The 26,884-nt window shown below is 38.2% G+C and overlaps 1 long non-coding RNA gene across 1 annotated transcript in view; it reads right to left on the bottom strand.

Moving 5' to 3' along the window:
* LOC122164534 overlaps positions 1 to 26,884 on the bottom strand; it is a 194,603-nt gene that overhangs the window by 148,733 nt on the left and 18,986 nt on the right. The gene's annotated exons all lie outside the window — the stretch shown is intronic.

Below are 26,884 nucleotides of genomic sequence, written 5' to 3'. Positions count from 1 at the left end.
TTATGTCCCCTGCCTAGCACCGCCAAAATTTCTATTTTCTGCTCAGTTAATAGTGCTTGAAAGATCTGTTCAGGTTACTTCAGACCATTTGTACTTCACACGAGTCCACATACACCAAGTCTTGAGGGTTTGTGGTCAGTTTTAGATGAGCTCGGTTTCCTTCCATTACTCTGCTGCTAACTTCCTGCTATGGGCAATTGATCAAGACAGAAGTTCTAAAAGCACACAGCAGCTAGGTTTTGAATCGTTATTAACTTCACTGAGAACAAGTCTGTGTGAATGAGGTTATCCTGTTGAATAAAGAAAATTACTTTACATAGAGAGGCTGATCTGAAGGGAATTGCTGATACATCTACAGAGCAAAGCACAACAGACTGGTCTCGTCCAGTCCCATTCAAAGTAGTTTTGCAGAAGGAAAATTTCTGCTAATCTCTACATACATCTCTAAATCAAAAATAACTGATTATAAACTGATTATAAAATTTTTCTGCTCATCTATTTCCACTCATCATGCCTATGGCTTTAGCCTTATGTATTCTTTGTATTCAATGTATTTAGCCTTATGTATTCTTTGTTAGCAGAGCAGCTGCTAATGCACAAATTGGAGCTGTGCTTCTGTCCATTACTGCAATGCCAATGGTACAAGAGAAATGTCTCAATACCACCCATTCTCTAATTAATTTATCATCTTTTATAGCTAGAATGAATTTAGTGAAGATCTGAGGAAAAAAACATCCTAAAACCAAGTAAAAAAGAATAATCTCAGGTGAAATAGCAATGCAGGATAACCTTCTTTTCACGCTACTGTATTGTTGGATAGCCAGTCAACATACAATTTGATTCTGTACTAGTCAATACCTGAGCACAATTATATTCCAAACCTAAATGGGTCAAGGAGATTAGCACACCATTGCTCTGGGCTTGTTCTAACTTCTTCCAGTTTCTTTCTCTAAGAATATGGAAGGATATGGAAGTGTGTTTGGGAGTGTGTGTAAAAAAATAGAAAATACCTTATTGACAATTGGTCCAAAATAAGTCATCTCTCTCATTGATTTTATTTGGTCAAAAATGAATATGTGTTAAATTAATTCTTAGACAATACCTGCAAGATAATTTCATTTGGAATTTTTTCTCCCTGTCCTAACCTGCAGTATTCAGCATAATTTAATTGTTGATATACTGGGAAAATTAAAGCTCTCAAGTATGTGGTAACATACTGCTTTTGGCCTACGAAACTGAAAAAAAAAAAAAAAAAAAAAAGTGCCTTTTTAAATCTCCCATAGCCATGAATACCCATACTTTTTTTTCCAAATCATATAATAAATCTGTCCAGATCTTTTAACAAATTCTGTAACAACTCATGCATACCCCCAGTATATCACAACTGACAGTCTTCAGCAAAACTGCTAAAGTCTGAATCTTTTCTCACATAACCACATTTTTCTGTCATTTAAAAATTTATCTTTACCACTGACAGAAACTACCGTGACTGTTCTGCCTACAAGACCACCAAAAAGCACTTCAGCAGTACAAAAAGAAAACTAACAAATCAAGATGAGAAAAAATATGAACAGGTAACAATACAGATAAGCCATGTCTCCTTCTGCTTTTCTTTAGTTCTTAATAGAAAAAATTCTTGTTTCAGAATAAATAACAAACACACGACTCTCTGCCACAGGTACTCATTTCTATATGTGCGTATCTGAAGGATCTTACTCGAATAGCAAAAATTTTCAATTACTTCTCCTGCCTGTGCTATTTCTGGACCAAAACCACAATTTTCCAAGGGATGGTTGGGTTTTTAAAGAGCTCCTAATGTATCAATCTTCATCTCCCTTCAGGGAAATGATGGCATATGGTAAGGGAGAGCTCTGCACCAGGGGCTGGGAGCTTCATTCACAAACTCATTGCTTCAGGCTCCAGACTAAATGAACAGTTTGATGAATGTTCATGAAGATGTGTTAAATAGGAAAATCATTCAGCATTCCTTTTCTCTGTGGGCAGAAGTTTTTTATCATTCAGACTTCTTCAGAAAGAGACAGATCATGTTATTCTAAAGGACATCACTTGAAGCTACTCAGTGTGAAAGGGAGAATGCTCAGGCAAGGAGAAAACACACCTTACAGCTTCCTTTGGTCCCTGAGCCATCCCATCACTGGAGAACTGAGCCTTACAGCAGCTCCCACTTACACCTTTCGAAAAATGTCAGGTGATTCAGAATGCTCACAGCTACTATGGAGTGGGTTCTGATCCAAGTTTAGAGTAAAACAGCTTCTTCACATTACATTGCTGGCAAAAGGCTACAGGAATACTGTACATCTTAATGGAGAAAACAAACAAACAACAAAACACAACCAAATGTACAGTTAAGCAGATGCTTAAGCTGCTCGGTTTCTTTTGTAGTGTTTTTGCTTTATTTTGTTTGAGTCTTCTTCCAACATGTGGCAGCAGGAAGTCACCAAGAAGGGAAAAGGAGAAGAGGTTGTTTAACATTCTGATTAGAATCTGAAGTCAGCTGTCAGCACAGGTCTACCACTGTAGTGATGATCTAACCTGGCTACTGCTCATGTGACACTGACACACACTCCAAGAAAGTTTCTTTCAAACTACAGATCTTGGTGAGGAGGTCCTCAGACAGAAAGAATAGGGTTTGAGGGTTTTTTATTGCAGAGTGAGAATATTAAAAGAGTGTGAAAATAACAAGACTTGATGCCTTTTGGCACCTAATTAAAGAGCATTTTAGCAGCAGGTCAGCACTGAAGTTTGTTAAATAGAAAATAACAGCCAATTTGCTATTAGACTGTAGTGCTGTTGACAGCTAATTACGCATCTGAGGGCAGGAAAAAAAGGGTGTTAAGGTTCCAAAGGTAGAGGACAAACCTATATAATAAAATGCAACTTTTTTTTAATGACACTGACCATCCAGCATCTTCCAATAGGAACATCTTAGAGCTGCTCTGATAGTCTCCTTCATTTACTGAAGGAACTGGTTTAAGTCATCTTTGGGTCATAGAAAGTATAAATCCCATATGACTCAGTACAGTTACTGTTATCTTTCCCTCTTCTCATACACAATCAAGAAGATGATTGATTGCACGACCAGAGGATCAGCAACTTTAATGAGCACTGAGTGAAGCAACAGTTTAAAGCAGCAGCTGCGTAAGTTTAGATTCCAGTTGAATTATCCAGCAAAAAGCTCTATCTACCCAATTCTGCCTATTTCTGTAATATCCGGTACAATGGCCCAATAGCATTACTGCATCTGCTGCTGCTTGTGAGTGCTTTTCCATCAATTCTGACTGAGAGAATCTAATTCTACTTCAGCAGCAACATTACTGACTTCTAAATGACAAATTTTCATTGTCACAGTTAGAATCAAACTACTTGATTTTCCATTTCTGCTTTCTGGTAACAAACAAATATTTATTACACGAGACTACTTGCATTAGAAACAAAAGCAAAACCTGACCGTGTTCCAAATCATTCACTACCCCTTCTTAGCAAAATAAAAATTACTTGTCTATAATAGTGCCTTGCAATAGAAAGTACATATCCAGTGCTTTCAGTACAATCTGGTTAAGGAAAAAAACACATCAGTTATCAGAACTAGTATTCCATATTAAATTGAGTTTCAAGTTCTCAGCTCCAGCATCTGATAGAAGGTGATTCTAAAAGTATTTTAGAGTTCTCGTAAATAAACTAGTTGAAAAAAAACATGATAAAATATCCTGGCATTAAAGTGCAACTATGGTGGAGAAATTTCACTCAATTTTTTAACCGCATACTCAAGATGTACATAGCACAAATATACACTGACAATCACTTTTGAAATTGTCCTGTGATGCACTGAAGAAAGTGCTTATGAAATATACTTGACACTTCCGAACAGTTATCTTAGTGATATCTTTTTCCAGCAAGCCATTTTATTTGCATATTATTAAATGATGTACTAAGAAAGAGTGAAAATGATTACACTTAAATATCAGGTAAAGGTTAATTCAATTCTATAGAACACAATGACATAAAACACTAAGTACTGCATAAGGATTTGCAGACTATTTATTCTAGGAAAGAAGACTGAAATTTCACCGTATTTTCATCTTGCAGACAGTGAGCAATTAAAATATTTTATATGTTAAAAAAAATATATAGAATTTATAGACCTCTTCCGCCCTAACTGTGAACAAACAATGAAACATGTTCACCCTCATTATTAAACATGTTTTCAGACATTATGGTAAATTAAAAAAGATTAAAATAAGTAACTATTCTGGACAGTAACTGAGCCAAACCTTGGTAAGCAGGATCTGAGAGCACTTGAGAGGTTTACAAGAAGGTGAGTTTTCAGTGGGCAAACAAAAGCCATAATTCATTTTGTGTTAGGGAAAACCCAACAATAGGATCTTACAAGTGAGATCCTGAAAATAAGCACAAAACACTAATAAAAATTAAGGAGGCATGTTAAACTTAGCATGAGTTTCAGTCTTATCATATAGTATCTTAGATAACCAGTGGCTCAGTGGACCCTTTTTTCTGGGATGCTGAAGAGCCTTTCTCTTCTGCAAATCTCTAACCTCTAATCTATGCATATCTGCAGATAAATTACAGCCATTTGTGCTGCTGTCATCTTTTTTAAAAACTCCATTCCTGTGTTCCTTTCCTACATGTACAGAGGCCAGGTTGTAAGGTCATCTCATTAGAAACAATATTCTTCCCCTCCTTAACACCAAATGACTCAAGATTACATTTAGAAGCTGTCTGTATTGGAATAACTTATCATAAAGTGTACAACGTGATAATTTTATTGGGCAATGTGCCCTCATTTTCCAATCAGATGCATTTTCACTTAAGCATTTAAACAGCAAACAAATGATAAGCATAAGTACGAAAGAAATAGCGTCATGTAAGTAGATTATTTCACATATTGTAGTGTGAAAGTACAAAGTCCTTGGTCTAAAAGTCTCTTTTTGCTAAGCAGGAAAACCTACCATAACAGACACTTGCCCTTTTTCTTATGCTCAGAAACAAGATTACTTTTCACACCCATTTTTTTTTTTCTTCAACTGAGAAATGTTAAACCACTTTTTTGAGATGCAAGTTAATTTCCTTTGCATCCAGCACAGGTAGGACTTCTGTAGGCTTCCCCACAGAAATGTTACATTACATGAGAGGCAGAAACCAAGAGCCAAAAACTGCCTGTGTGCTGAGAAGGTTTGGCTGCAGACTGCCTTATAGATCTCAGCAGCATGGCAGTCAGTTAACTTGAGGTTAAAGTTTTGAAGCACTCTGCTTGTTGATGACGGTTACACGGTCAGTGCATGCCAATGTGCATGTATTACAAGCACATAGCTGTGTTTCAGACAAAAATCAATCTTGGTGCTTGCAGACGCAAAATGAAGAATGCTTCAAGAGAGAAGTTCTGATGCTGGCATTGTTACCACCTGGCCCATGCCACCTTAACCCCACTCACATAACATTAAGAGTACAGCTGGAACATTTTTGTAAGGCAGAGCTACGTTATGCTAAATGTCACATTTCAGAACACAAGGGAAAAAATACCTGCCTAGCACGTAAGCTTAATCAGATCAAGGCATTTACTCAGATGATAACTAAACCTGCATGAAACCACCCTGCCACCCTAGTTTTTGTTACACAGTTTCGCTATTTCCGCGCTGCGTTCATGGAGGTTTCTCACTCTATCTGCCAGCAGCTCTTGGTGGTCTGCAAACCCCATCCTACACAACCACCCCAACAGAACTAGCAACAAGCTGCTGTCATCAGACAAGTTGTACTGCTGACCACTTACAGACGTGCTGCAAGTACAACTGTATTCACTTCTTTTATTTGACATTTAAAATCAAAACACAGTAAATGTCACATTTCTTGTATTTAACATTTATAAATTCAACAGCTTGGGACTTATTCTGCATCTTAATGGCTCTCTTTATAGGATTTACTTCATGTTAGATTTACAAATTCCCCATTTTCAAAACGAATGTTGGAAACACATACTCACTATAAAAGAAATTAATTTCCAACAAGCTGAATTCAAGGAAACTGTCATGGAATAGAGCAGAAGCTATAAATTAACAGCACCATCTAAAACACTATTGAAAGTCAAGAGACTCTCTAATAAACAGGACAACCACCCCAAGGAAACCGAAGTTTCCTTGACCATTTATTTCAGCAGAAATGTGGTAAAGATGAGAGTGAAAAAAATCTTGTTTTCTCATACCTATCTACGCACCTTTGAAATTCAAAGAAGCTCTCAGCAACTCACAGGCAAGCTCAAAATTGCCATATGAGATACTTACCTGTCAGTATTTGCTCATGCAGAAAAACAGACTGATCCAGACAGGATAAATTCAGTCAAAACCATTGAAGTTATGACAATTTGCACCACCAAAGAATCTGTCGTAGGCTGCTGCCCTGCTTTAAATGTGTTAGAGTTGCTTGATCTATTATTTTGCAAACGTCCCGATGGACATTATGTTTCTGCACTCATGAACATATACATACATTCATTCAAAAATTGAATTCTTACATTCAGTTGTATAACACTATTTGCAAAATATCAGTATTCTATGGCTAAAAGTATTACAAAACATTTCTGCTTGGATAGTACTTCCACAAGAAATTCATATGACAACTCAGTAATATCTTCCATAAATCACAGCAGTTTAAATCAAGCTATGGCATATAATTGTATTAGCCTTATCTAGCACTTTTATGGCTTAGCAGTAAGAAGCAATGTTACAGACACAAATAGAATCCCCTGTAGATAGAAATGTTATATTGAAAGTAAAGTACTAAAATGGTGGCATTTACACATATTCTCTGCCTCTCGAAAAGAATTAATTATCTGATATTCCCATGGGATGGCAACATGGCATTTTTTTAATCATCTCCCATCTGATGCCACTGGAGAACTACTAAAGCTTAAGAAGGCTGAGGCGTGGCTTTACTATAAGCAGGTACAATAACATATGAAAGCAAACTTCTGCACACAAACAGAAAATGGGAGGTTCTTTGAAAATGCTCCAGTCCTGACTTTCTACAATGCAATTTGAAAGTTCATTTTCCTGTTTCACAAGTCAGTTCTCTGACTCCTGTACCTGCTATTAATAAAACCTTCATCTTCCCTTTATACCTGAAGACCTTCCGCACGAATGAAATTGATACTAATTTCAAGCAGTTGGAGAACTCTATTAAAAAGTGCAGAAAACTTTATTTCCTTTTATTTATTGACTCTCAGAACACTTGAAAATTCTCTCATTACTGCCCCAAACTTTCTGACCATAATCCAAGCTTTGTTGCACCAAAGTTGCTTATGCACTTTCTCACTAGTTCTTATTTTCCTATTTTAGTGTCACAGCAGTCATTCAGTAGCAGTTCTTCTCTAACAAAAGCTACCTCACTTCAGGTGCACAGACCTTCTTCTCAGTTTATTTTTCCTTTATTTTTTATTTTTTTCCTTTAAAAATAAACTCGATTCAGGTTGGCCCTACTATCAAAATATGAACCCCACTTCTTACATAGCTGTTGAACAAACTCTCTTGCTCTCATTTCGGATGGTCCCCCCCCAAGGAGCAATTTCACTGTCTTCTACTACAACCTACTTATAACCCCCTTCTGCTTTGGATGTTACAAGAAAAGCTCTGCAGTTTTGTCAGCTCATTGCTTCCCGTTCTGGTTCAGTTCACTGACACCTCTCAGTCTCTCTCTGTCATCATCACTTTCTTACAGGTGACTACACCACAGAGTACTACAGAAAAAATATTAAGAGATTTAAATTAATATTAATAGATTTAAATGAATTAACCTGAGCATTAAAAAACCAAACAGCTGTGGCTTTATCAGGCTCCACAAAAAACTAAAAAGCATGAAGTGCAGAGAAGATGTATTCCTTTACTTGGATTGTAAGATTTGGGACATATAAAAAATTTCCCTTTCCTCTGTATCTCATTCATCCGAGTCCTGACCTTTGACTTGACATTTTGTTAATAAAACTAAACAGTAGCTACATACTGAGTATTTGAGCAGCACTACTTAGCTGATCAAAAATTAAAGCAAACACTGTGGGTATGAAGTAAGCACTAGTCCTCTTTACAGTTCAGAATATAAATACACATTACAACACCGTGTATTTTTGACAGAGAAACATTCACCTTCACGGTTGTTTTTTTTTTTTGGCAGACTGTATACTTTATTGTAAAACCTTTTCTCTTTCTCTCTAAATACTTTACAGTTGCATCCTGTAAGTAGCTCATACAGTTAGCATCCAGACACAATACACCAGGAGCCAGTAAAGAAATAAACATCTTCAATCGTTAATTATCAAGGCACACATTTACGCACATTTTCCAGAAAGCATCACACTGTATGTCATCTCTTGTGAGTACGTAAGCAATGACAGCAATTTCAATTTCTGATTTATAGTTCTAAGTCTCTACCACTATTTTTATTTCTAATCTCTATAAACATATCTGTCTCTGAATACCACACACCATAAGATATTTTACGGATGGTCAAATTTACCAAACTTGGAGACATTTTTAACACAGCAGAAAGCAGAGAGCCCTGTAACTCAAGAGGGTGATTGGATTTTTAGAAAAGATTACATCGAACTTGTTGGAGTATGGTACAGACCTACCCTGAAAGACATGACCTCAATAAACACACCCACAGCTGAGTGAGAGATCCTGCAGAGTGTTGTGACTTTGCTCTTTTCAGCATTGCAGTCATAAGGCAGTGTGAATTTTGTCCCTTTTTCAGACAAAAAAAACACCATTGGTAGTCAGAACAAGAATAAGACGAATGTTTCATTTACATGCTGCATTGAACAGGCTTAGTCAAGGTGACATTTGGTTTCACTTGAATATTTTTCCTTGAATAAAATGTGTCACTGTTCCAAATGAGATTTATAAAAGTAAATTCACAATTAACAACATAAGCATATGGCACAAATAATGCACTAAAAACACTTTATCTTGAAACAAAGAATAATTGCTTGTCATCTTTAGCTCTGAATTACTTTGCAATTATTTCAGAAGACTACTGGTGAAGCTTGCTTGGTTATTTATTCATTTGTTCTAATAGAAGATTTCTACTGACCGCTTACATGGTAACAAGTGAAAGGCAATAGCTACATCTCGATGTGACCTTGAAACCGATAAAGTGGAATACATTCAAATAACTTAACTATGCATAGCATCTGATTTGGAAAATGGTGAACTCACGTAAACGTTGATTAGACTTCTGACTAAGGAAATCCTGTCTACTTCCATAAAGTATTCTGTTGACTGTTACTGCAAATCAGTTACACCATATTAAACCAAAAAATGTAAATACATACAAATAGTATACCCATACAGTGCTATACTATACTATATATACTGATATGTATGCTGATATATTTAAAAGCAGAAACTTGGTTTCAAAAACAGGAAATAGCAGTACACTTGCCCTACTCCATTATGGCTGAACTCAAGGACTTCGAACTCCTTGAAAAGCAATGCCAGCTAGAGATATCACAGACTTGTGCCCACCAGGCAAGGAAATAGCCATCTCTGAGGGGAAAGGACAGTACCTGAACTCCCGCTCTCAAAAAAAAAGCACTAAGCAGTATATGGAGTTTGTGACTACAACCAACCATGATGACAACCAGCTTCTCCCATAGAAGGTTTGCTGAGGAAGCATACCAGGCTGGGCTGTGCAAACCAGGAGTTTTCTACCAGCGGTCAACTGCATTGCAGCACTCGGATTTGCTTCTGAGCTGCCAAGAAACAAGAAGGAATCTAAGCCCATACACAGATCTCAACTGAAATCTCGGGGTCAGTGAAAAAGGGTCCTTCCATCTCACAGATCCTAGCAACGTTCTTCTCAAGTACAGACTGTCATATCATTCATCTTAAAAAATAAAATTAGATGCAGTCAACACACACGTGCACACACACCACCACCACCAGTCTGACAGGTTAGCAAGTAGAAGTTTCTAAGTTGAAAAAAGAGAGGCAACCTTTACCAGGCAAGTAATTAGTATCTGCTGTTATTCTTCCAGCATCTTCTTAAGCTTATAAGCTTCCTCAAAAATCTGACAGAAGTATGACACACAGAACTGAGGGCAAATAATAATGAAAAAACATGAATAATAAAGTCAAAATAATTTTTATGAAGAAAAAAGCCCTGGGCAGTCACCGTTCCCTGTTTCATTTTCCTTCCCTATGAGGAAAAGCACCACTTCAGTTATGCTGAGCGAAAATAAATTACTGTTGATCACTGTTATCAGAGGCTGTTGAAGGATGTAATTTTCTAGTGGCAAAGCAGTTTAATACAGTCAAGAAAGCACCAAATGTGTTGTACAGCTCATCCTACTATCCAGAGGGACTTGGAGGTTGTACCACTGCTTTCAGAGGATGCTGCAGACAGAGAACACCAGCAGAATGGGTACTCTCTCTGCTTATGTTAGATGTGAACAGAACTGCTCTGATACAGTTTCAACTTCATAAGGAAATGACAGTACAGGGAGCTACAAGCAAATCTCCAGCACAACATTTTTATTATAGGAAATAAAATCACAATGCATTTCGTAACAACAGTAACAATATAGGTGTTGTAAAGTGCCTGCAGCTTTTCATGAGGGAGCCTTGTTGGCCATGCCTTTAAAATCTGGCATGGGAACATTGCTAATGCTAAATGATCGTACTGCAGATTTTTTTTTAAAACTAAGCAATAAGCTATGCTTTGAGGCCAAGGATCTGAAATTCTCCTTCAAGCAAACTGTAATTCAATAAATGGTTAGTAGAATCTGCCCCTACAAAATACTTGCACTTGGAAAACAGCTTTTAGCCCACTTTGTAAAGTAGTAAGCGTGAGTTGACTGACACACTTACAAAACTGCCTGCTACTACTATGACAGTGTCTCCATCACTATGACACAAATCACTGTTATTCATGCAGCACGGTGAGAAAATATGAACATAAGACAACAAATCAAATATCTCAATGCACTATTTAAAATAGAACAGAATTCAGTGTCATGTCAAAAGTGAGCCCTACTCTGACCAGGAGAATGAAGTAGATCTCCCTAAAGTCTTACAATCTGATTTATAATACCTTTTTATGATTGTCTCCCCATACTGTCACTAAATAGCAGTGCGAATACATTTGGTCTTCTTCAGTAGAAAAGATTATGTATAGTTTAGGGCACACTTAAAACTATTTATATTCAAATTAAATGTGTTGAGTTAAAATTGTGTGATCTACTTAATTTTCTCGTAAGATAACAGAATCATGAACTGGGATGCAGGAGAACTGAAAATTAACTTTCAGACTAAATATCAACAAAGTTTTTTCCAAGTCTGAAAACTGGGTTACTTATGTACCTTCATGAGGTACTTAGAAAAGTGAGCTCCTTAAAGTAAGGGCAGTTACAGCACTGATACAACTTACTGAAAGAACCACACTGTTCATGCCATGTAAATCAAGTGCCAGCAAAACCAAACCAACGCTCACTGAAAATTTCTCATCTCAGCTCTGAAAAGCTCTCATTTCATGAATCTGGCTGAATTTGGGCTTTTGGCACACAACAGAAGGGTGGAGTGAGATGATCTCACGGCCTATGATTTACTACAAGTTGGCAGAACTTTTTTTAAAATTTTCATATAGAACAAACAATATCAGTTTAAAGTTCAAAAAAACCACAGAATGCTAACCCTCCACAGCATGTTTCCCCTGCACATTTAATACTATAACTGAATTTTGACATCAGTGTAGTAACTTTTCATACCTTCTTTCTGTCCCAAGAGATATTCTGTACCCAAAAGTAAACCATTCACAGAATCACAGAATTGTAGGGGTTGGAAGGGACCTCCAGAGACCATCGAGTCCAACCCCCCTGCCAAAGCAGGTTCCCTACAGCAGGTCGCACAGGTAGGCATCCAGGCAGGTCTTGAACATCTCCAGAGAAGGAGACTCCACCACCTCCCTGGGCAGCCTGTTCCAGTGCTCCGTCACCTCACTGTAAAGAAGTTCTTGCACACATTTGTGCAGAACTTCCTATGCTGCAGTTTCCGGCCGTTTCCCCTCGTCCTGTCTCCACACACTCCTGAAAACAGTCTGGCCTCACCACCCTGCCCGCCACCCCTTAGATATTTTATAGACCTGGATCAGGTCCCCTCTCAGTCTTCTTTTCTAAAGGCTGAACAGACCCAGTTCACTCAGCCTTTCTTCGTAGGGGAGATGCTCCAGGCCCTTCACCACTTTGTGGCCCCTTTTTGTACTGGGGAGCTCAGAACTGGGCACAGTACTCCAGATGAGGTCTTACCAGGGCAGGTATTCATTTTATTTTTGAAAACAAGACCCAAACTCTTAATGAAGTTACAGTGCAAGCACTATTCATACACATATGTATACTGATACTATCTCATCATTCCAAAAGGTAAGACGCTCTTACTGACCTCAATATCAGTTTTCTAAGAACAGAAGTTTCAGATGAGCAGAGATACTGAAAAATCTTCTGTTTTCAACATGTTTTTGTACATGTACAGAAATCAGGAGTGTTTTGGTCTTGCTACAGCCTTTCATAGGTAGCTTTCCTTTTAACACAGGCTCCTCAAGGCTCTAAGTGCTGTCTTTACACTTCCAGCACCAACTTCCAGCCAGGGAATGGTTTCAGGAGAATAAAGCACAAGAAAAGCAGAAGCTGTAAGATCTCCTTCAGTTTTCTTGTCACTATTCAGTTGTTGGATAGTGTAGATGTTATTTTTTTCCCCATCAATTTAATACTTCAACATAAATTCATCTTATTTACTACTATACAGGAAAATAGTACAAAAGATAATTCAACAGATTCTGTAGCAGAATCTGTTATGATAGGAAAAGGGAAAATGGTTTTAAACTAAAAGAAGGGAGAGTTAGATAGGATATAAGAAAACAGGTTGATATTTTGTTTGCCTGTTTTAAAAAATAAGGGTAATTAAGCACTGGCACATATTGCCCAGAGTGCTGCCTCATCCCTAAAAATGTTCAAGGTGAGGCTAGATAGGGCTCTGAGCACCTGATGGTCTCCATGTTGACTGCAGGGGAGTTGGCCCAGATGACCTATAAAGGTCCCTTCCAACTCACCAATACTATGATTTTATGATAAAACTTGATGTTTTCTTTCCAGTAAGCCCCATGGACATTTTGCAAAGTAAAACGCACAGCTGCTCTTGAACACCTATTCTGCTCCAGTATTTCACAGAACCATCAGGCCCTGCTTTAGACCAAATGAATGAAGTACATAACAAGTTTGGATGAAAGCAATCAGAATGGCTATACTGGAAAACAAATCAACTTCAAACAGAGCAGAACTACACAGATGATGTCACTGTATTTTACCTTTTACTTAGTAGACTAACTAGATCAAGATAAACTCGTAAACAAGGTCTCTGAAAAATAATATCTTTTTTAACATCATAATGATTTTTTTTTTTCCCTTAAAGAGCAGAAACCAATCATATCAAAAAACAGCTGATGCTTTTTATCTTACAATGAAAAATTCATGTGTTTTCATCCTTTTGGTAAATTGGAAGGTGCGTTGTCCTTCCCACTCATTTATTCAGGCTGTCAGCCAATTGTAGGCTATGAAGCACATGAAGGACAAGTCACATTACAGAGAGCTATGCCATGCACAGTAGTCACACAACAAAATGAAGAACATCTTGGTCACTCATTCACATGGAATTATGTGGATTATGTGAATGTGACCAGGGAACTGTGTATGGAGCTAAATATCAGCTTCAATGCACTGGAAACAAAGGTGGCAATGTTGAAATATTGCAAAACTCGCACCAGTTAAGTCCCACAGAAGCTCACTTAGAAACTGAAAGAATACCATATGCAAGTTTGTCAGGATCTACTGAACCAGTATGAGGCTGAAGGTGACAGTTTCCTGGATAGAATAATTGTTTGATGTGTTGTTACCACTACAATCCGGAATCCACAGACTAGCAAAATGTGAACTTTTTTGAAAAAAGTTCAAAACGCAGCCTTCAGCAGGTAAAGTGATGGGAAAGAATAATCCTCAGGATTTCCAACAAACCATCAACTCTGACTGCTACAACATGAAGCTGACTAAGTTGGAGGCTCAAACTTTCAGAGTCCAGCCAAAGAAAAGGACGTTTCTGTTGCAACATGTTAACTCAAGCCTCATACAGATTAGAAGACCATGACGCGCCCTGCCAATCTTGGCTGTTCTACTATAGAACGGGACTTATTCTATCACGCAACAAGGTGCCTGGTGCTGGAGCACAGTGCTGAGGAGCTGCTCTTTCTGGATGAGTTCCTGGCTACTTGCACTTCCTGGGTCTTAGCTCCATCAGTCTCAGCTACTCTCATGCAAGTTCCAGCTCTTGGAGACAAAGATGCTCTGAAAAGTAATGAACAATGTCCAGAAATCTCCAGTACTCTTCACGTTATTTCCAATTCTGAATGATGAGCCAGAAATCTCTGCCCTTCCCAGAGGCCAGCTGTGAGTGCCTGCTGATAAGGATTCTCTCTCTCCCCTCACATTTTTGGTTCATTTATTATTCTTAAGTATTCTGTATTATCTCACGTTCCTTTTAATAAATTAGTTCCTTGTCATTTTTCCTATCATTCCATCTGTTTGGACCAATGAAAGATGGACTGTGTGGGCAACATTTTCCTAGCGAAAGCACCATCACAGCAGCTGGGAAACAGCAGGTCACCTCCACTGCTACAGATATTTTTTAATTTATCTTGTTCTACAAGCGTGATATGCAGACCCTTCATGGCTGTCCTAAATGCATAGCTAATGGTGGTGACTACGTTGAAGCTGAGAATTTGCTCTTCATCAAATGGTGCTCTTGTTCTCTTTCTATCTGTTGTAGTTTCCATGGAAATAAACCAGAGGCATTACTTTTGGAATGGCCTACATAGCTCTCATATTCCTTTTGAGGAAAAATTTGAAGCAAAAGCGATAGGGAAAAGAGAAGAAATGGATGCCCTCCTGTGGTACTTCAGAGATCCTCCAACCCATGCCTTTAAGATAGTTTTAAATGAACGAATGCCAGATTTCTACTTTCAGCACTTGATTCAGAGCCCACTAAGAATAAAAGCACTTAAAATACCATTTGTCGTGGTTCTATAATTTTTGGTTATCGGTATTGCACGTTATAACATCATGTAGGGCACTGGGAGTTAAGGTGTTAATGTTCCAGTTCCAGGTACTTGTCCGGAAGAGAAGAACAACTACATTCCCCTGGAGGCTTTGCAGTCAGAGAGGAGACGTAACTCCTGGCAAGGTCACCTGATGCGCTCTTTGTCATCCGCTCTTCTTCATCAGCTCTTCTTCATCACCCTGCTGCTCAACCAGACTGTGCATCTCACCTCTGTGTTATGGTGAGGCCTATCCACCTTTCAGACATTCTCTCTCTCTCATTATATTTGATTTATTAGCTTCAATTCTAATTATATTGCATTATGGTGTGTTATCTTGCATTCAGATATTATATTTAATAAATTTGTTTGTTTGTCCTCAGATCGCTGCTGCTGTTTTTAATTATTTTGGAGTCTCCTGTTTTCCTTTTCCAGAGGCAATTTTGCGAAATCCCTCCGCCCCAATAGTCACGGAACTGGGCCGAACCAGCCCGTAAACCATTGACACCATTTCAAGTTCCGCTGTGATTTTCAAAACACAGACTGAATAACAGTTAATCTCCTAGAGAGCTCCTTTATCTCCATCTGTACGTAACAAGACATTCGTTCCTGAGATACAGGAGAAAGTCTGCTGATGATTTTTCCTGCGTGCACCTGGTAGTCAAACAATTGCTGAGAGAAGCATGCAAGCACAACTTCCAATCCATTCAAGTTGGAGTATATGTAAGCAGAGTAAAGAGAACATAAACAATAAAAAAGCATAAGAAACACCTGTGCAATCTCCCAAAGACGACCCAAATAAATAAACCTGGCTTTGACTTAGAGAACAATTGGGTTTTTAAACAATAGGGTGTTTAATTGGAGGAAACATTTCATTTCCACATCAAAGGAAGAAATTCATGGCAGAAGTCTGAACAAGACCTCTGCAGCTGAGTTAGAAAGGGCTTCATTATCTGTTTTTCATCTTGTTAGACTAGTATTTTATGTAATTAAGCTCTACATCTGTTACTTACAGTCTTACAATCACTGAAGTGATTAGTCCAGCTGTATTTATATTTTGGGTAAAGTTGATTTTACTTCTGATTTCTTCTTTATATTCCAGCTCTGACAGCAAATTTACTTTACAAAATATCACTAGGATTGAATAAAAGGCCTTCTGTTAAAATTAAACCACCAACAAACCACATTCGGTTAAAGCTGAATTAGGACAAGAGACATGCTAAGAATCAGCCTTGGAAATCCTCATTTACAGAAATGGCTCTGAGGAAACTGGCGAACCTATGAAGAAAGATGAGGCGCAGGAGAAATCACGGTCTGGGAAATCCTTAAGACTTACTTACAGAGTCATTCAAAAACATTTACATTTACAATCTCCTGCTATAAGTCAATGTTTAAAAAAAAAAAAAACAAAAAAAAAAAACAAGCTCTACATCAGGAACAATTTTTATACATTTATAAAAACATAAAGAAATCCATGTGGGACCTCTAAGCTGCTACAGTACTCTACAAGAACAATAATTTTAGACTGTACCGATCCGATTTTTTCCAAACTAACCTGTAACATAGGAGAAACATTTTTCTAACAACCACCACTTCCTATCACTTTCAAAAGAGACAGATCTCTAAACATACTAATTCCCAGCAGGTTTGTCTCCTCATCATCTCTTGTTTTCCTCTGATAATTCTCCTATTGTTAACCTGAATGAAAAGAACGAACCTTCGGCCTGAAACCTCCACAATATTTTTGCCCATGTGAACTGAAAATATGCTACTATAGCTTTCAGTACATCGTCAGGTCCTTGGAACTTTTCATCTTCATAAATCAATACAATCGGTTGCGAGGAAATGGAGAAGGCTTTTGTGTTTAGCTCTATGACTTGCTTGAACTAATCACGTCTGGTAATTTTCATAGAGAAATTGATATCACTATCATTTTTAATTGGGTGGTATTGTTGACAAAGAAAGAAAAAAGTGAGGCAATAGGAAGGGTTAATTGATTCCCCTGAATGTCCCTGAAAGCAAACGCAGAGGGCAACATTTAAGAGGCTAAGGAGAAGAAAAAAGAATAAAAGCTTTTTTGATGTCATAGGTGAACTCAGCTTACATTTCTACTTTATTTCCTGCTCCTTTCCTGCATTCTGAATGCATCTCTTCAGTAATTTGTCTCAGAATTACTATATACAATCATCGATGAAACACAACCAACAAAACAGCATAGTAATTAAGTTCTGGTACATTACACTTTACCTCCTCCCGTGCTGAGTAGAAGCTACTTAATAGAAGCTGATTTCAGACTAAATAATAAGTCAGCATAATAGTCAATCCTTCATACACCTAGTAGCCTATAACAAAATGAGAGAGAAAAAAATCTAGGAATAAGGTTTTTCATGGTAGAACAATACTAATTCTCATGCTGACTACAGAAGAAATAAACTCAGAAAAGCTTATTTAAAAAAAAAAAAACTGAATGAGCCACCACTAACATGTGAAGAACCTGACATGAGCCAGCAATGCACACTTGCAGCCTGCAAAGCCAACAGTATTCCAGGCTGCATCAAATGAGGGGTGGCAGCAGGGCAAGGGAGGCAGCTGTCCCCTGTGCCTTCAACCCCTCTGCTTCTGTGAAACTTCCAATGTGGCCTTCCAGTTCTCTTATAAATCAAGAGGGAAACCAACTTTCTACATGGACTGATATTGATAGGACAAGGGAGAATGGTTTTAAACTAGAAGAAGGGACATGTAGATTAAATATTAGGAGAAAATGTTTTAGTTATAGAAAGGGTGATGAAGCTCTGGAACGGGCTGCCCAGAGAAGTTACGGATTCCCTACCTCTGGAAGTATTCAAGGCCAGGTTGGATGGGGCCTTGGGCAGCAGGATCTGCTGGGTGACAACCTGGTTCCCAGCAGGGGAATTAGAACTACATGAGCTCTATGGTCCCCTCCAACCCAAGCTACTCTACGATTATGTGAAGATGAAGAAAAACTGTCCAGCTACTTCTGTGTTGGCAGTTCCTGTAAATGCTTTATTTTATCATTATTATACAAAAATTACTGCTCATTTGAACATTCATATTGTAAAATCATTTGGAGAACGCCTCTAGCATTAAGAGATTGTGCTAAGCATAGCTAAGCTGTGCTCATCTGGAGCGTTCACAGGTCTTCCTACGAATCAGAGGGCTATCCAGAGCATGGCGTTGGAACTCTCTTCCAGAGTTCCACTACAGAGTTCAGGTGCAGCTTTAGGTACCTTACAAAGAAATCAGCTAAAGCTCTCAACACTGTGTCTTTGGAAATTCACAAAGAAACACATCTATCTGCTTAAACATGCCAAATTCCTAAGCTCTATAGAGCTCAGGAGAGCTTAGGAGAGCAGTTCACTTATGAGTTGCTACCAAATACAGCTGTGACTCTTCAATTTGGATGTATGAAGAACCTTCAGCGTTGGTCTACACTTCAATCACCATGCATTTCTCTGCTAGTAAAACATTTGCATTTTTTCCTCAGTCTCTTCATTTCTTAGATCAATGTAAAATGAAGATAGTAATCTTAACACATAGAGAAGCTGTAAGGACAAGCAAGGAGGGTACACCTTTACAGTACCAGAATGGCATGACTGACAAGGAAGAAGAAAAGAGCTAATTGCAAGTCCAGCCTGGACCACATTTCACAGAAATGCACTGTCATGTCACAATCACTTTTTCCATTCACACTCTCATGGGAGATGCTACTGGAGAGACCAAATTTTCCTGGAAAGTCGAGTTACAGAGCTTTTAAAGTCAAGCCAATTGCGCACAATGTACTTCAACTGCACCCTTTTTCTTTGTAGATCTTAAAACACCAAACCAAGCTTCTAAAGAATTATTCAGACAGCTTTCCCTCCCATTGAATTCAACTGCAATTTCAATTTAATTACCGTTTTAGAAAGAAAAAAAAAAATAACTGCTCTCTAGTGCCCTTACTCAGCTACACTCTTTAAGCATGAGACAGCACACAAACAGCTTGAAAATGTATCACGCACAGGAGATTTCAAACAGAATATACACCTTAATTCTGAAATCTTAATTTCTGAAATCACAGATTTTAATGCTGCTATGCACACATCATGTAATTTATACTTGCCCATATTTTCTCCACTCCAATAGTGATAACTATTAGACAGAATTTGTCAGGAACTTTAGACAGTTTTATTCACAGGCATACATCACTACACAAAACCAAAGATCCATGAAAACTGATTAATTTTACAAAACTATTCCAAATCCAAAATTAAACAATTCAAGAACAGATCAAGCAAGATACTTCTATTTTAACTCTTCTAAAACCACATACCTGGATACCAGACTGGCAAAATAGCTGTGTGCTCTTCAGAGATGCGTACTGCCTACTTTACTCTAAATAACTCACTGTCTTGTTCTGAACTGCTGCAACAAGAGGCAAGCCATCAAGTTACTGCCCAGGGAGGTTTGCAATCAAGATCTGCTTGAGGAAATTCAGGTTGTTCTGCTCATTTCACACACAACGCCAAACCTATCTGCTGTTCTCTGAGGGATCTCAAGAACAACAAGATTCCCATTAATTGTATATGACAATGCTAGCAGGTACTAAAATTCACTTCGTAGCTCTCTGCTTCTAGTAGCTAGGCTGCATAAGTCCATCTGTAATATTAATTTTAAATGGTATTTGGATAAGTGCACGTTATCTACGTATTTTGGTTTTCAGAGCCTTTACAAATCACCAGCTTCACCACACACCATTGCAAGTTGCGTCCTACTCTTCCCATATTTAAAAGGGAAGAGAGAATGAACACTTTTTGAGGGTCACAAAAGCTTTCCCACAGAAATCTCTCATGACACAGCTGATGTCAACCTGCATAGCATTCTATCTGCAGGTCTTGCAGGAGAAGGATCCTGGCCTGCCACCAGGGATGATATCATCTGGGGTTGGCCTTCCTACATGCAAACAGTGGCCATAAGCACAACATTTCTTCCCAATTTCATCCAGGCTTCATATGAGCGACCCATAATCCAGACCTTCTCCTGGGTGGTTTTTTTTTTCAGGTTGACAGATCTAAGATAATTACGGGGCTGTTTAATGAACCTTGCCAGAAAGACATCAATGGGTGTTCTGGATGCCTGGCATCACACAGCACAAGGTGTTCAAAGCATGAAGACTACAGCTGAAATAAAATACTATCCTGAACAAAAAGTGAGTTAGTATTTATGCTACCTAACTACAGCAGACTATCCTAATATCTGGGCTTGGATTCCAAATGGACAAACTGAACAGTCACAGAAACATATCTCATCTTCAGACCTTAACAGCAGTTTTTCCCTATCCAAACAGAACACCAGCAGCATGGCTCACACTCCTGCATTTACTGGATGCCTCTCTTCAGTCAACAGTATATTTCAGCGTGACAAATAAGCACCCAGCACTAAGACCACAGTGGTCTTCCTGTGACTGGATAGCAAGATCAGCTCTGGAAGCACACCAACTGAATTTGCCCTACAAAACACTTACATGTGTTCTTCTGTTTCTGCAACAAGGAATAAGAAACGGCTGCTGAAGCAGCCAAAGGCAGCAGAAGGGTTTCTCCAGCTCTGGCGTGACCCAGCAGACACTCCTGCTGGGAGACACAGCAAGACTGACTGTACAGGAGTTATTTTTACAGCACAGCCCCAAGATAGTTGCACTGGCACAATAAGCAGTCAGCATGCTGCTGCACACAAATGAGGACAAGTGGACTAGACAAGGAAACAGTTTCTTCTACAGGCTTCATACCCAAAGCTCAATTACCTCAAATGACGCCCTCAAGCTGCAATAATGTCAGTTTCAGGTCCATGCCAAATTCAAAGGGCCAGTCTAGTAATCACAGTCCTCAGCCAGACTGCCTCCTATGCTTCACACCAACCCCCACCTTCAGAAGGGCCAGAGAGCTTAAGCACCCACAACAAGCAAAGCCAAATTACAGAGGAAAGAACTAAACTAAATCACACTCCGTGTCTCCAATAAGGTCTTGTTTCAACACAATAGGGGGGAAGGCAGTAACATTTATAGCTTGGTACGGTAGGTTTGCACTCATAAATAGCACACAGACCAGAAACACTGCCTTGATCCTCAAGTTCAGCTTTCAACACAGTTTTAAGAGGGGGAGGTAGATCATTTTGCTCTCCTCCACAACAGAATATCCAGTGAGACAACAGAGATTTCCCTAAACACAATATTCAACACAAAACACTGGCTTGGGTCAGATAACATTTTCTTAAAACTCCATTCAATAAGCATCTTGTCCCACTCTATCCATGTGGTACACAAAATTGCCATACCGGCAGATAAAAACAAAAGGCCATAATTTAAGAGCATATTTTACCAGAGGCCTAAGCTCGCATCCGTCTTGTCAAAAGAAAAAAGAGCCAGTTACAAGAAAAGCCTTCAATTTTACTTACACAGACCACAGTTTCTAAGCTAGGCATGCTCAGTTAGACAATTATAGACTTCACTGAAAACAAGACCATCTAAAAACAAGGTTTTTTTGTTTGTCTGTTTTGTTTGTTTTTTACTCTTGGGGCAGATAACTGCTCTTTTCAGAAGTTCATGGTCACCTAATTATTTTGCAAATATTGTGGGCTTCAGACTGGCGCTTACCCACAGCCCAGTCTTCCCCAGCACATTCACGTGACTTTCACTTTGACAGCTGAGTCTTTGCAATCTTACCATAACAGACACCTCAATATTTCGTACTTACCCATCATTCCTTTTTTCAGCTGCTAATAAAGAGACCTTCTTTGTTATTAGAAATACTGTCTCATAACATCACTTCATCCTTGACAACTATGTGCAAATTCCTGTTGTTCTAGACATAAAATGAAGTCCAGTTCTCCCATGCCTCATATTTCCCTCTGCCTTGCAGCTGGAGTGAAGCCTACAGTCCCAGTGACAACACCCATCCTACCTGTGGGCCACTACAGAGCTACTCTCAGCAGGTGATGTTATTACTATTACCAGATGCTACTCTTGCATTTAAAGCATGGTCGCAGCTAACCTCTTCAGACCTATTTATATGATTCAAGACAACAAATGCTTGATTAGTATTTAAAAAAAAAAAAAAAGGCAAGTTTACATGTATAAAAATGCACAGCACTGCACCCAACCTCCTAAGCCAAATTGAACTTTGTTTTTTTAATAAGTGAAACGAAGTTAAAATTCGCAAACTCTTTTCTTCCCTTAGAAATGTTAGTTACAAGAATTTAGGTCTACTGAAACAGACTATTATGTAATTCTCTTAATCCTGCAGTATCTTAAAATATCTTTCTGTACTATCACACCAAGTGCAGGCACACAGTGGGCATCAGATGTTTTTCTTTCTGAAAAATCAAGGAGTGGTGAGATGTTCCTTTTTATATAATCCCTCTTCTCCTGAAACAAGCTGTTCTTTTTCTTGCATTGTAGAAAAATAAATGTATTTGTTTCATTCAAATTCCTATATATCTCTCGCTTTTCAAGATGACTATAAAAGCATATTTCCAAACAAATGTATCCTGCAACTTAAATGATATACATATCCATGTGTGAGCGCACACAAAGTTCAGGTGAGGACTAATGGCAGAAATAATAGTTAGGTCACCTTCTTTTTAATTACATCAGTGGCTTTCCTGCAGCTTCAGAGGCTTATAGATTTTTTTAAAAAATTAGTAATCCTGATCAAGTGCAGCCATATGGTAACACAGTTCTTGAAAAATACATTTTTCAAAGGAGCAAGAAAGCTTCCTTCAGCTTTTCTGAATATGCACCTCATCTCAACTCCTTGCATTGCTCCAATTCCACATCAAGATAACTGTGCACCTCTTCTTAAGAGCTATCTAGATCATGAAAACAGAGTATATACATAGATGTGTACTGCAACTAACAACTACTTCATGCACAGAGTAATTACAGGGTTTAACTATCAAGATGTGATTTCTCAGTCACATTTTTGTTGCTGTTTTTGTTTTAAACTCTGCCTCTTATTCTGTAATTTGTGTTGCAATGGGTAGTTCCTCCAGCCTCAGGTCAGAGTGATCTTCCCAGCAGCTAAGTTGCTCCTGTCTCCCTTTCAGGAGCTCATAATATTAATTATTCCTTAGCAGAGCAGAAGTTGCAATGCCAGAGGGAAAGCAAAATAGGCTTTGAGAGCAGGGCAGTGCTTTCAGTATTTTACAGGCTGCTCACAGGCTAGCTGTGAGCTAGCACAGGTATGCTACATTTTGGCAGGTTACATGCCTGAGCCTCCATACTTCAGAAACGCTGCACTTGCTGAACTTAGTTCCATACTGAGCTGCATAAAACAGCACTGGACAGTATCCCAGTCCTTTATGTCTCAGTCATGCAATTATTTCCAGGTTTATATTTGTATGAAACTACACTTGAATTTACAAACACTTAACAATATAGATGATAGTACCCTGTAAATACAGCATTCGATCACTAGTAATAATACCATTCTATGAAGTTCCCATGTGGCTTAAATAACAACTGGCTATGCCCTTTATTTCACTAATTAATCTTAGATTCAGACTGTCAAGAATTCTTGAAATTCAGCAAGAGTCAGTTCGCAGTGAGCCAAGGCTGAGGACATTTTCCTAACAATGAGAACACTGAGCACTGCCTTCCTCATTACACTCTTCCTCATTAGACTTCCTCCAACATTCTTCACAAACATGTTAGAAGTGCAAGCAGTCTTTGCAGCATCACAAGAAAAATGAACACCTACATTTAAAGGCCAGTTAAACATACAGTGAAGCTTCTCTCAGTCCAGGCCAATGTACAGAAGCAACTTAAATCTATAGATAAATCCTATACTCTTATTAATGAGCATTTCAGTCTCTCAGGCTTGAAGAGATTAAATAGTTGTATTAATACAGAAAATAATGTAGGCATAAATCCACCGGGTTTACAGCTACCCTTGAAAAAAGTGTTCGTAAAACCTGTGTCAGTTCTAAGTTAGCTGTTATAATTTTGGCCATCTGTAACACTAAGTGCAAGCATAATGAAAAGTAGCTTGATAAACAGGTTACATGAAAAACCAAAGACTGTTTATTTTTATCCATCGCTGTGTCAGATTAAAGACTCCTCAGTAAACATCTACCACTTTAGATTACTCATACCATTTCCATCTCAGAAAAAGAAAAAAGAAAACAAGTCAAATGACTTTTAAGCTATTCTGAACTTTTTAAATGCTGAAACCCCTCAAAAATAACCACTGAAATTGCTCATTGATTTTCCAAGGATGTTCTCACAACAAATTATACATACCCCCAATATTAAGAACAAGCTTCCAAGGTTTGTGGATAATACAAGAATTTGAAGCAGTGAAAATAAATGACAGTACAAGCATCTTTAACAGAACTTCAATCATTTAAGTGATTGCTCCAACAGATGGCAAAAGCACTTCAGCACACACAATTGCAAAATAATTTGCCTGGAAGCAAGCAACAAAGACAAAGAAAGTGTACTAAGTGGGACAATTATTCAGCACAGTGATTAGGAAAAGGATTTGGGTGCTGAAAGTAGAAAAAGAAATCACTTAAACTATTTGCCTCAGGAAAGTAGTAAGAACAAAGACAAAAGTATTTACTGGCAGTATCACATTCCAAATACGTTATCCTTTGTATTCAAAACGAGGTGCTACTCAGCTCGCACCTACCATTCTCTGGTTCAAAAAAAGGAAAGCTGATGTTAGTGTAACAGATAATATCCTCCCTGCTTTCTTGAAAGAAGTAGTTCTGCTCACTCCCACCTCACTGTCACATGAATTTTCGTGAGCATGTAATCCCTGAGCAGTTATCTGCGTTAAACCTTTTTCCTTTAGGTCAGTTTGCAACTATGCAAGCACTAGAACTATCGCAGATGTTGTTACAGGGTTTAAAATAGAAATATTTATTTCTAAAGTTACCAAAAGTGACCAGACAAGAAGGAGGGTTAACATCACTCAACAGTATTTCACGTTATAGTAGTTCACGTGGTACACAGTGTCATGGCACACTGTCCACACTCTCTGAAGTTTAAAGGCATCATGAAATTACGATGCTTTCCATCCCAATCACGTATTACGCTTCACTGAACTTGAAGCCTGAGAATCAGTAGGACATTCTACAGGCAAAGATCATGCAGCTTAGAAAAGACTAAACCATTAATTGCCTGGTGCCTCTCCTAACAACGCTGCTTTGGGGATACTGGGTACAACACATCTCACCTACCTTGATTTCAATTTACTTTGACATCATTGATTCATATTATGATTTGTAGGGCCATTGACTCTCTGTTATCACATTTGTTTCATGCTGTTGTACTTCTAACAGACATACAGCAATTTTTAATTTAGAGCATCACCTTCTATCTCCTGAAGTCAATGCCACAATTTCAAAGATAGTTATAATACTGCACTCTTTAGAAGAGTAAAAATTAGGCTACGTTCCAACAACTGTTTTTACAGAAGTTCTTTTCCACATAAGGAATCAAAGTAAGATGCAAAATCCGGTGAGCTGGCACACAAATTACTGTTTCAAACTTTAGATAAAACACACCTTTAAAACCAACAGCAAGTGAAATCCTCTGAAGATCATAACCATATCAGATGAGGATTTGAGAAGGCTATTCACACTGCCTTGTCTACTCAGAAAAGATTTCAACAGGTAAATATAAAATTTTAAAACATTTTCAATTTAATACTCAATTTAGCATTGAGTGCTTCTGCATATTACCTGGATAAAGCTGACTGAAATACCACCTCTCTGCATTCATTTATCCATTTCTCTCTTAAAGATGAACAGGATCTCAGTTTGCTATGAAAGGCTGTCTATGATAAGAAACCTGGGTCTAAGTCTCTGTAGGATAATTGACTAAAATTAAATAAATACTGCTCTAGATAAGATATCTTGTAGATTAAGTTTTACAGTCTTAAACTAATCACTAAACTAAATATTCGCACAAAAAGTGCAATAAAGCAGTCATTCATGGTGCGAAACACGAAAAAAGTTGGAATTCTTCAAGCTGACATAAAAGAGACATGGATTAAAATATTATCATTTAAAACAAACTGGCTTAAACGTAAGAAAATGAGGCTTACCAACAACAGTGGCTAAAAACAAAGAGGGACTTGATGGTAATGCAAGCAAATTTCCAGCATCCTTATTCATCTAGCACAAAGCATGACTAATCTTGAAGGCCAGCAGATCCTGCAACAGAACCCCAGAGAAGTACTTTAGTTAAAGTATTGTGAAGAGTATATTGGATTTGAAAAATGAGAGATGCAACACGGAGTTTGAATTCATTACATGCAGATTCCTCCATGCTGCAGCATATCTGTCATTCTCAGTGTAACAATGACTTGAGGTCATTTCCTTTTTGTTATTTAAGTGATTCAATGTCAGTTACAAGCCACGTTGTAGCTGGGCACAACTGAAGGTAATGGGCAAGCAGCTAAAGCTTAATCGATCACCTTTTAGCTCTTGTGAATTAGAGGAAATGAACAACACCTGCTCAATACACATCAAGGCAGAACAGAAAGTCACCAACACAGATGTATTGTTTTACATTTACCAGTTACAACTTGGACCACAGAAAGGAAATCAAATGTTTTCTTCCTTCAAGTGGTTAAAGGTTTTCTGTAGACACTGAAATTTCGATTGAGAACTTTGTTATTATTTATTCCCTAGTATTTCTAGGGAGTCTTGTCAGGAACGTTTC

This window comes from Centrocercus urophasianus, unplaced genomic scaffold, assembly GCF_019232065.1.
Source record: "Centrocercus urophasianus isolate 14NV4802_14NV808 unplaced genomic scaffold, USGS_Curo_1.0 seq_26, whole genome shotgun sequence".
Lineage (NCBI taxonomy): Eukaryota > Metazoa > Chordata > Aves > Galliformes > Phasianidae > Centrocercus > Centrocercus urophasianus.
The sequence above is the reverse complement of the archived record's forward strand: the minus strand, read 5'-3'. Positions and strand labels throughout refer to the sequence as shown.